This window comes from Dromiciops gliroides, chromosome 1, assembly GCF_019393635.1.
Source record: "Dromiciops gliroides isolate mDroGli1 chromosome 1, mDroGli1.pri, whole genome shotgun sequence".
NCBI classification, from domain to species: Eukaryota; Metazoa; Chordata; class Mammalia; order Microbiotheria; family Microbiotheriidae; genus Dromiciops; species Dromiciops gliroides.
In genome coordinates this window covers 739,872,732-739,884,906 of record NC_057861.1, presented here as the reverse complement: position 1 = coordinate 739,884,906, position 12,175 = coordinate 739,872,732, and the positions used below count along the sequence as shown (strand labels likewise).

At 38.4% G+C, this 12,175-nt stretch overlaps 1 protein-coding gene across 1 annotated transcript in view; it reads right to left on the bottom strand.

Annotated features, from left to right (window-relative positions):
- FHIT (fragile histidine triad diadenosine triphosphatase) overlaps nucleotides 1-12,175 on the bottom strand; it is a 1,715,999-nt gene that overhangs the window by 530,381 nt on the left and 1,173,443 nt on the right. The window lies entirely within an intron of this gene.

The window sequence follows — 12,175 nt, the reverse complement described above, 5'->3', positions numbered from 1 at the left end:
TCCTCAATCTACGGCTGGAAGGGTCCTCAGAGACTGTTCAACCCAAATGGATTTTACAGATGAAACTAAGGTTCTGGGATGGATATTGAGTGACTTCTTCAAGGACTGGTGGTATCAGAGGTGGGATCCCCATCCTTTGAGAAAATTTTGACCACAGTTCAAAGCCATCTAGAACTCAGGCTATTGAATAAGATCACCGATAAGGGCAGGAAAGACCATGTAGGGTCAAAGTTGATGTGTGTCCATAACATAAAGAGAACAGTGACCTCCTTAAAGGCAAAGACTGTCTTTTGTCTCTTTTCCTTTCTCCAGTGCTTAGGAAAGTGCCTGGCACAAAGTAAGGGTTGAATAAATGTTTATTGCCCAAAGATGGTGAATTATTCAAACTATTTCTAAGGCAGTTCTCAGAAGGGTCTCACCCAAGCTCTCTGACTCCATAACTAACAGATCTACCTTCCCCCTCCCCACCCTCTTAATTATGCCACATGATTTACTATAGTTATTATGCCTCCTAGATACCTAAAAATAATAATAATGCTACAGTTCACTGACAATAATAACCGGGGCTGTGCTGGAGCCAGCTCATAGTGGCTCATTAGAGCCATTATTAAAATTTAAGTGTGAGGACTTAGTTTCTTATTTGGTTGATTGTCTAGACTTAAAGAAGTGATGAAGAAAATGTTAATGGCACAGATTAAACTTAAAAGTGTCAGGAGTCTTCAGAGACTTAGTCATTAAACATTTATCAGTATGCCCCTGATAAGAGCTAACATTCTATAGCACTTTAATATTTACAAAGCATTTCCCATATATGAACTCAGGTAATTCTCACAACCACCCTGGGAGGTAGGTGCCATCATTAACCTCATTTTACAGATGAAGAAGCTAAAGCTCAGGGAGGTTAAATAACATGTCAGGGTCATATAGCAGCTAGTAAGCACCAAGATCTGATTTCAAGTCCTTCTGACTCTGAGGCCAGTCAGACCCAACTACCTCTCAGTATTGGTACTTTCAACATTGACACAGACTGAAATGCTCCATGTGTTGGTGGATTTTTTTTCATAAGTTTCTATGGATCAAATATTGAAGACTAATGACCATGCTCTGCTAATGGTTTTCACTAGATTTATCTGGGCTGTTCTTAAGATGGCAAATGTATAGTCAGTCCATTGCCAGACTTCCTAGTCTGATAGGATCTACCAGATTTTGTTCTCTGCTATTGTAGCCTTGTAGATTGGAGTCTAAATGGTCCCAGTCTCTCATTTTACAGATGTGGAAACTGAGGCACTGAGAGGAGAAGGGACTCACAGCGGGTCATGCATAGGATTGTCATCTTATGTGTAGAAAGGAACACAGAGGTCATCCAGTCTGACTTTATCTTTTTACAAATAAGGAAACTAAGGCATAGTGAATTTAAGTGACTGGCCCAACGTCACAAAGTTAGTAAGTAACCAAAGCAGCTTTTGAACCCAAGCACTCCTACTCCCAATTCTGTATTCTTTCCACTGTACCACACTATTCCCCAGGAATTTCACCCTGATGACAGCATACTATGACTGTAAACAGCAGTTTAATAACATCTTTTTAAAAAAATATTTCCAAGCTAGAAGTTCTTATTAAGGGGTCCATGAACTGGTTTTCTAAATGTATATATTTAATAGCTGTATTTCAATATTATTGGTTTCCTTTGTAATACTATGTGTTTTATTTTATGTATTTAAAAGCATTATTCTAAAAGGGTATCCAAAGGATTCACCAGACTATCCAAGGAGTCTCTGAGAAAACTAAGGTTTAAGAACTCTTATTCTGAGTCATCTCTCTTTTAACTAATATGATAAATGATATGGGATTCTGGAGAAGAAACTATGCTCAAAGGTTAAAAAAAACAGACAGAAAACCAACACCTTTAATGCTTCACAATTCTCGTTTCAAGCCTAGCCAGTTTGGATTTTACTACATAGAACATACCATTCAATTTAGATTTCTTCCCAAACTGCATTATCAAGGAAAAAAGAGGATTTTTTTTTTAAAAAAGAAACAAACCAATCCCTGAAGGAACCAATAAACAGAAACCCATCATCAAGGAAGAAAAACAGTAAGTTGTCACAATAAACACAAACTCATTAGGAAGAAAATGACTGAAGTTGAAAAAAATGTCTCATAAGAAGCTAAAAGGACACATGCAAACTCTCCCATTCCCTTCCTTCTCCCCTTCCCTTTGCTGAGATGGGGCAGCTATACGTATGAAGGCTTTCACCTGCCACCAAAAATTATATTTGCCTTTCTTTCAGTTAAAGGAAACATTACCAAAGACCTACATCTAAAAGAAATGGTACCGCCTCACTTTCATGACTATTTTATTTAGTTCCTGAAAGGGAAAAAGAAAAAGAAAAAACCGCAACACATTTCAATTTTGGTGCCTTGGTGCCTTGGTGAGTTTGTGTGTGTGTGTGTGTGTGTGTGTGTGTGTGTGTGTGTGTGTGTGTGTGTGTTTCCTTCCTGTGAAAAATACAAAGTATGGTGGCTTGTCATTCAATCTAAATTCAGCACTTGTGCCAGCTGGAATTCAGTGTCTATTTATTACTTTGCACAGTTTTTACATTAACTGTTTGTTAAGAAACGATTTTACTACCATCAAGTAGTGGGAAAAACTGAGGTCTGGATACTTCCTGTTCTGAGCCAGAACAGTGGCTGTAACTGTTGCCAGCAAGGGAGAAACATAATTAAGAAGCAGGTGGGAAGGTACAGTTTAGAGACAGAAGCAACTGGTTTTTGGAGAGATCAAGTTAAAAGATAAGGCCTTGGGCTCTACCTGTTGGACTAGGGCCATGAGTTGGATTGGAAGGCAGCCATTTCATCTGTTCATGCAGTCTTTTTTTTTGGATATTCAAGGAACAGCACTTCAGTGGCTGGATGTTCTCCATCAGCCTATGCCCTCTCTTATTTAGTAAATAGTCTTTGGGACTTGTTGAGTGAAAAAAGAATCATCCTGAGGCCTCCCTCCTTGGTGGTGGACCTTTCTAAATTCAACTCAGTTGGCCATAAACATATTCTAAAGCATTTTATTTATGAATGTTGACATTAATCCAGGTACATTCAATCATGAACTTAAGGCTTTCCAAAAAGAGAAAATAACTAATAGAAATTCAGTATCCTGCTTTCTTCTTTGACTCAGAGAATCTTAGCTTTGGAAGGGACTTCAGGGAGCTCCTTGATGACATCCTAGACCAGCAATCACACAGTTTCTCCTGAAGTACATCCAGTACTAGGAAACTCATTCCCTATCAAGGCAGTCCAGTCCCAATTTTGGCAAATCTAATTGTTTGGAAGTTTTTGTTATTGTTATTATTATTATTATTATTATTAGTAGTAGTAGTAGTAGTAGTAGTAGTAGTAGTAGTAGTAGTAGTAGTAGTAGTAGTAGTAGTAGGAAGATTACCTTATGTTAGGGTTCAAATGGCTTCCCTAGAGATTTCACCCTTTGTTCCCTCTAAGTCCAGGCAGATCTTCACAAGTCAATTTAAGAAACATTTATTAAATGCTGCTCAAATCTAGCTTCAAGGATGTTGTGAAGATATAATGAGTTAATACATATAAAACACTTTTCAAAAAGAAAAGTACTATATAAATGTTCTAATACTATTTTTGCCCATAATTATTTTTTTCTTTTCTTTGAACATCTAATAGTTTTGTAATCACTCTGACCCTTAATATTTTCTTGTTTCTTGTATGGTGGTGGTGGTAGTGCTGGTGGTGGGAGTGGGGGTGGTGGTAGTAGTAATAGTAGTGGTGGTGGTGGTGCTGCTGCTGCTGGTAGTAGTAGTAAGTGTAGATGTAGGTATAGGTATAGGTATAGTAACAAAAGTAGGTGTAGTAAGCATAATAGTAGTAGTAGTGGCAGTGGTGGTCCTGGTGCTGGTGGTGGTGGTAGTAATAATAGCTAGCATTTATTTAGTATTTTAAGGCTTGTAAAGTGATACTGTCTTTATCTTCACAACAGCTGTGGGAAATAGGTGCTTCCTTATACTCACTTTACAAATGAGGAAATTGAAGTACAATAAAATTAAGTGATTTCCCAGGATCACACAGCTAGTAAGTGTCTGAGGTCAGATTTGAACTCAAATTTTTCTGACTCTAGGTCCATCACTCCATCCACAATGCCACCTAGCTACCTCTCTTGTGAAATTGTAAGTGATTGCTTTCAGGGCACAGACACCATTATATTTCTATAGCCTCCTACCTCCTTTGATACTCTTTCCTTTTTCCCTGCCCAGGGAAATACCTCTTTTATCTGCCTAGCAACAACTTATCATAGATTTAGACACTTGATAAAATATCTAGTAAATATTTGTTGACTGAGAGAAAATGAAAAGAAAGATAAATGAGGAGTATAAGCCATTTCTAGCCCTACCTGTGAGCTCTCTCTAGTATCTTCTCTTTTTATTTCTTATTTGTCATGCAAAAAACATATCAGAATTAAGGACATGAGATGCTACCCAATGTAACCTAAAGGAAGTGCTATTTCAGGCACTTTAATAAAATTTTTAGTCCATTGCTTGATCAGTGCTTTATACTCATGAAGCAAGTCAAGTGCTTAAAAGTGAAAAGGAGAAGAAATGAGAACTATAATAAATTATGTCCAGTGCTGAGCACCATAAGGTCATAGGGTACTGATATAATAGAGAGTCTCACAAGGATGGTTAAGGAACTTGAGGCCATGCCATGTGAGTATTCAACAAAGGATCATGAGATATTCGCCCTAAAGAAGACAATATTTAGGGGCAAACCCAAATGTGGGGTTTAGTCATTTTTCAGTTGGGTCCAACTCTTTGTGATCCCATTTGGGATTTTCTTGGTAAAGATACTGGTGTGGTTTGCCATGTCCTTCTCTAGCTCATTTTACTGGTGAGAAATTGAGGCAAGCAGGGTTAAGTGACTTTTCCAGGGTTACACAATTAGTATCTATCTGAGGCCAGATTTGAACTCAGGAAGATGAGTCTTCTTAACTTCCGACCCAGCACTATATCTGCTCTATCATCTAGCTGCCTAAACCCAAATATCTGTCCTGAAATATTTAAAGGAATGTCATGTGAAGAGGAAACTCATTTATTTTGCTGGGCCCCAGAGGGCAGAACCAAGAGCAGTGGGGTAGTAGTTGCAAAGAGGTCAATTTCATCTTGATAATCAGGAAAAAATAAGGAGTCAGGGCTATCCACGGGTGGAAGTAGAGAAGTGCATGGCAAACCACTCTAGTATCTTTACCAAGCTACCTTGAGGGGTTTCTGTTCATTAAGGGTCAGACAGTCAATAATCAATTATTAAATTACCTTCTATGTGCTAGGTGCCATGCTAAATACCATGTATTCAAGCAAAAGCTGGATGAGCACTGTCTCATGTCTAGGCTAGAGCTGATGGGCCCTAGTATGGTTCTGACCTAACTCTGCTACTGCACATTTGTATTAATACAAATGAAAGCATTCTAAGTTTGAGTCGCGGATGTTTATTCAGCTCAGTATGGTCATGTCCTCTGCCAGGAAGATTTACTCCTACACCGAGACACAGCAAATGAACTTGCTAATAAATGAAAAATGTTCTGTCTTCATAGATGATTTCTGCTTCTGTAGTTTCTTCTCTGAGAGAGCAAGTTTGCCATCATCCCCTGTGCTTTCATCACAGGGGCAGGACTCTAGGTCTGATGGGAAGAATTCAGGCATCCTCTGGCTGCTAGGTTTTCACCCTAACTGAGAACAAAATTTATATGGCTGTCCTCCAGTGTCACAAACACAGAGAAGGAAAGGTTCAAACAATAATTTTACCACTTGCCATAGAGGGTTAAATAAGAGTACTTTGTTTATTTTGGAGTGTTATATTAATGTTAGTGGTTTTTAAAAAATATTATCTTTTCACAATATTAGACAATGGATCTCTTCATAATATTGATGGACATATAACCAGAAAAAAACAGAGAACTGGGATAACTGATATCTCAGGGGAACCAATGGTATGGAAGCAGTGTCAAGGGAACTAGAGGAAGATTTACTAGGTGGTGATGGTGTGAATAGAGTGATAGAGTCAGGAAGACCTGAATTTAAATACATCCTCAGATATACTTATGAGCTGTATGAACCTGGGAAAGCACACTGTGCTTCAGTTTCTTCACCTGGAAAATATGAGGATTGAACACAACAGCCTCTAAAATCCTCTCTAGATCTAAATCTGTGCTCCTATTATTCTATAATCTCTTCCAAGAAGTCGTGGAAGAACATTAACAAGAGTCACAGAAGATGGGAGGGCAGAGATAGAATGCAATCTGCCTTGGTGGAGGGAGTACATGTATAGGTGAGACCACAGATCCATCAAACTATCAAAGTAACTTAATGGATAACCCAATGGATAACAGATGGTCAGCCCACATGCTCCAATGGCATCCCTTGTAATGTAAATAATGTAAATACAAGAAGATCCTTTCAAAGAGATGGCTCTTTGAAAGGGAGTAGAAAAGGAATATGTGGTGAAATAAAAGTGATGTAAAAAAAGATATCAATATTTCAATGGAAATTATGTATATCACTTATACTATGACTGCATGACAAATACACACCTATCTTAAATCAGAAGCGACATTCACACCCTGAATATTTCTTTTCCAGTGACTAGCAGCTAAAACAATTATTGTTTATGGAGAAATGTAATGGGAGATGCTCTATAAAAAGTGACTGAAATGTCTGTACCCACTGACCCAGAGCTCCACATGCTGGGCATATTCTGCACAGAGGTCAAAGGCATAAAAAAAAAGACTATAGACAACAAAATACTCACAGCAGTAATTGTTGTGTCAACGAAGATCTGGGAAAACAATGTAGATACCCATATAATAGAAGATGGCTAAACAAATGGTGGTTTGTAGATGTGATGGAACATTAATGTTCCATAAGAAATTATGAATATGAAGAAATTAAAGGAATTTGGGAAGACATAATTTGTTAGAGAGCAAAGCAACAAGAAATAGAAAAAACAATGACTAGCTCAATGTAGATAGAAAGAATAGCAAAACAAAAGAAAAAAAAAACAAACAAAAAAAACCCCTATACAATGAGTAACTGTAAGGTCCAAGCTTCTCCTGAAGAATTGGTGAGTAGAGGTAAGAAGTGGAGAACTGTGGAGAACATAGCATATGCAGTCAGAATTGGTTGATGTGTGGTTAGTTTTGAACTTTTTACTCCTTTCATTTTTTTCTTTGTTAAATGGGATGTGATAAAGAAAAATATTAATAACTTCTGAAAATTTAAGTTAAAAAAACTAGGTTCAGGCAGCTAGGTGGCACAGTGGATAAAGCACTTGCCCTGGATTCCGGAGGACCTGAGTTCAAATTCTGCCTCAGACACTTGACACTTACTGTGTGACCCTGGGCAAGTCACTTAACCCTCATTGCCCCGCAAAAAAGAAAGAAAAGGAAAAAAATAATAAAATAGGTTCCCAGAACACCTGGAGACAATCCAAGGCATTTATAGGATAACAAGGACAAGGGTCATAGAAAAAAAGAAGATATGGATTGGTTCTGATCTCCAACAATGGATGAGTGTATCAGTGAAGTATTAATGTCAGCATAGAGAAGAACATATCCTACCCAACTATGCAAAAAGCATAATGTGATCATTACCATTACATTACAGAAAGGAAAGTGTAGATTTTATAAGACATTTTTTTAACCCCATCCCTCTTTCCTGGGGTACAAAATCAGCTGTGGTTTAATAAATCACTGCTGTTTATAAAAATTAACAATGGTTTGTTTTGGAAAGCTTCTCCCAGGCATATTGTGATCATCCCCAGAGAGCTCTTGCCTTCTAACAATTTGCTGTTTTGAAATACATAGGTAGTAAGAACTAGAAAATGATTACATTTCTACAAAGTGCACCAAGACAACAAAGTTAATTAACAAGAAACAAAAGGAAGCCTCCCAAATGATTTTCAGTCTCCCCAGGGCAGAATTCTTTCCTTTCAAGGAATTCCCATCTGGAAACCTAGTCCCCTTGTAATGGTAATTAACGACCCCAGAAAAGCCTAACAGGCTTCACATTCTTGACTTTGAGCTTCTTTGCAACTGGAAATGAAGGTGATTAAGGGGAAGTAACAGCTTAGGTCCACAAAATCTTCTTGGGAGCTCCCACAACTTTTTTTTTTTTTTGGGGGGGGGGAGGGAAGCAGAATTGTGAGAATATCCTGAACTGGGAAGAAACTGTCCTTGTGTCTATCGTGGCTTTTAGAAAACTGTTGTTATTGGTCTTTTTTTATTTTTTATTTTTTTTTGAGTAGTTAAGAAGCAACAGCAAGTTTAGCAATTTGCTCAATTCGTTACAAAGATTTAGTTTTTCTTTTTCAACAGGAGGAAGAGGAATGTACTTTTGTTCATTTTTTTAAAAATCCCATTTAATTAAAAACAGAAAAGGCAAAAAGCAAAAAGGTTTTGTGCTTTAAACCCCAGTGGAATTGGGGACTTGGAGGGTTAAGAAAGGAACAGGTTCATTTTAAAATTTGCTGTTGTTTGAAGAGGCAGCAAAGAGCAGTAGAAAGAACATTCAATTTTGAATCCTAGGAGTTGGGTTTGAATCCCTGCCCACCCCCACCCCCCACCCCCACACACCTGCCATTTTATTGTCTTGGCTTTGGAGGAATGGGTCTCTGGGAGAGGGAAAAAAGGATATAGATACAGGAGGGAATTTAGGTGGTACATAAAAAAAATAAATTGCCAATGAAAATTTTTGCTTAATTTTGAAAAATAAGCAAGAAAGATAAATGTGAGGAAAAACAATCCTCTTTTCAATAATTTTCGGGAACTCAGTGATGTGACAAAGGTTCTTTTATTTCCTTCTTGTGAGAAGGAAGACACCCTAGTGTGCAGCTAGTGGATGCCAAGAAAGGGGGCTCTCAGGCTCTGTTTTAAACCCTAGTCCCTAACGCAAATGGACCCTCCCCTTTTCCATCATTGGTCCCATTACTCAAGGGTTACAATCTACATGTGAAAACTAGCTAATTGGAATGCAGTATTCCCATCCCTAACCAGTTCTTCCTTATATGGGTATAACTCAAGAGTGCACCTTATTCTTCCTTACATGACCAAAACTCCTGAGAGGACCAGGGCTTCGTGAACCATGTGATTTTGTTAGCCAGAGCGGGAGGAGGGGATCTGAGACCTTTGTCCTAAAAACAGGTCTGGAGGAGTATGATTGACTGTTACATCCTCATTGAGAGGAGACAACTACCCATTTTCTTACAATAAACAACTAAGAAGTGACAATGCCAATATACTCTGCTCCACTCAGAGCACAGTCTGCAGGACTGTGTTTAGTTCCAGGTGCAACATTTGAGCAAAGCCATCAACAAACTAGAGCACATGGTGATTAGAGACCACAAGGATCTTCTGAATGAAAGAAAGATTTTTTAGCTCAGAGAAGAGAAGACTTTAAGGGAACAGGATTGTTTTCTTCGAGTACCTGAAGGTCTCTCTTATGCTGGTTACAAATTGTGCTTGCTAACCAAAGCCAAGCTAGCAAATAGATAGACCTCTCTTTCAAATCTAGAGTTTGCCACCTAAAACATCTTGGGTTTTTTTCATTATGCAAATTGATTTTCATCTGTTCAATTGCAGAAATTTAGTGCAATCACTGTTACTGTACTCTCTCCTCCATCCTTTTTTAAAAATTCTTGAATTCTGAATAACTTACTTAACTATATGTCTTTAATACCTATATTTCTATGTATACTCTTAATTGCTTAGCTTTTGCTCATTTTTTATTCTTTTCTCTAGCCTTCTGTTTATTTTGATCTTTGCCCTAACAAGTTGATGATATGACTATACAGACAGCTAATTCATGAATGAATTCCACTTCAGTAATGAATCATTTCCTGTCTGCTAAAATAGAATTAATTTCATTTTCAGAAATTATTGAGGGCTTATAACACCCAGCACTTTCTGAGTTTCCATGTAGTCTACAAGCCTTTGGTCCCTTTCATGCCTCACATATAAATGATATTACATGCCATGTTTGGTTGACTTAACTTACTCCCATCCTTGCATGAGTAGTAGCCAAATGTCCAATTATATGTTGATTTAATTTGGAGAGTCTCATTGTGTTCTTTGTCATATTTCTCTACCCCTTTTTCTTCTGCAACAGATGTTGGTCTATAAATTGAATTTATTTTCCTGGTGTGCGTGTGCGTGTGCGTGTGTGTGTGTGTGTGTGCGCGCGCGCATGCATGAGTGTGTGTATGTGTGTGTGTGCATGTGTGTATGTGTGTGTGTTTCTTAACCATTCATCTTGAGCACTGCAAGACAAGAAAACTAAGTTTCTTGTGAAAAATGTCTCTTGTCACCTTTACATGCATGATAAAACCCACTCTGCCACCTCCTTTCTTTGAATCACCAAGTAAAATCTGTGATTCATTCTTCCATTTAACTGCCTCCTGATTTCATTTTATATCATGAATTCCATAAATGATATGATCTAGCCCTTTGCACAATACCTGGCACACAGTAAGAGCTTAATGAATGCTTGCTGACTTGACTTACTTTGATTGCATTCCTCTATCATTATGTTCACTTTTGGTCCTCTGGACAAGGAGCTCACATTTAAGGAACTGATATTAAGTATTCATAGACAGTCCATAAGCCGAACAATTCTTAACACTCTCTGCACCATTTTTTACTATTCTGACACTGTCACCACAAAAGTGGAAGGGGACATTTTTTCTTTTTATTTGCTTCATGGGTTGTGCACTGGCTAACAAGCTATCCTGAAAGCAGCAAGATCTGGGTTCAAGTCTCACCTCTGACTCATTCTGGTTGTATGCTGTGTGACCCTGAGCAAGTAGTTGTAACTTTCAGTACTCACTCCCCAGGTACTGTTTGGGAGCCTAAATAAGTTTTAGATTGGTACTGTATTGGCAGAAAGCCTTTCAGTCAGGAGTTTTCCTGGACTGCTGCCAATAAAAGCATAAGTTCAGTAAGTATCCCTTTAGGCATTATAATTCCCAAGCAATTCATTGTCAAATGCCAGAGCTTAATGGTCATGGGCCTCTCAATATTTAGCTTGGCTGCTCCTTGGAGTGTGGACTTGGTCTGTTGTGGGGACCATGATTGACTCAGGACCACACCTGAGGCCTTTCTGGCAAGGCAGAACCTTCCATAACTAGTGTTACACTGTCGTGCCAACGTGAGGTACTGGCACAGAAATATAGTAAGGGATTTCACAGAGTATATTCATAAGGGTTTGTTTAATTTAATCACCCCAAATCCTTGTTTTTCTATTAGTTTCTCTGTCCTTATTCATTTTCACTTAATATACCTGGGACGTGAGGTTAGTCTCACCTACCTAGTCATACATTGGTGCTGCCTCTTTTTGTATCCCCAGCACTTAGCATAGTGCCTGCAGCATAACAGGTTATGTAAATGCTTATGTATTTTACTCTGCCATCATTTTTAAAGTAAACAAGTCAGGTAACTGGAGACACCACACAACCTGAATTTTGAGTCAAGAATCCTGCCAGGGACTGCTAGGTGGCGTAGTGGATAAAGCACCAGCCCTGGATTCAGGAGGACCTGAGTTCAAATCCAGTCTCAGACACTTGACACTTAATAGCTGTGTGACCCTGGGTAGGTCACTTAACCCTCATTGCTCTGCCAAAAAAACCCCAAACAAATAAACAAAAAGAATCTTGCTAAATTGTATCCAGGTTAAAACTCCTATGTTGAAATTTACCATGAGCTTGGTACTACCCTTAATCTGTCTGGGCCTCATTTCCCTATCTATAAAAAGAGGGGCAGTAGGTATAGTAGAAAGAGCACTGGCTATGGGGTCCAGTGACCTGGATTCTAATCCCAGCCTGACCACTTATTACCTGTGGCCAACATCAAGTTATTTAACTTCTCTCCTTCTGGTTTCTTCATTTAAAAAATGAGTTTGGATTATATGACCTCTGAGCCCCCTTTTGGCTTTAAATTTATGATTTTCTGGTCTTATTTTCTCTTAAATCCCTTCCATCTCTGAGTGATCCTTGTCTGTACTGATGAATCACGAGTTAGCTCACTCCTAGAGAAGGGTCAGGAAGCATATGAAGTCCCTCCCATGGCATTTTCCTTGGTTGATTCATTAATGCCATGTTCATGCCAAAAAGTCCA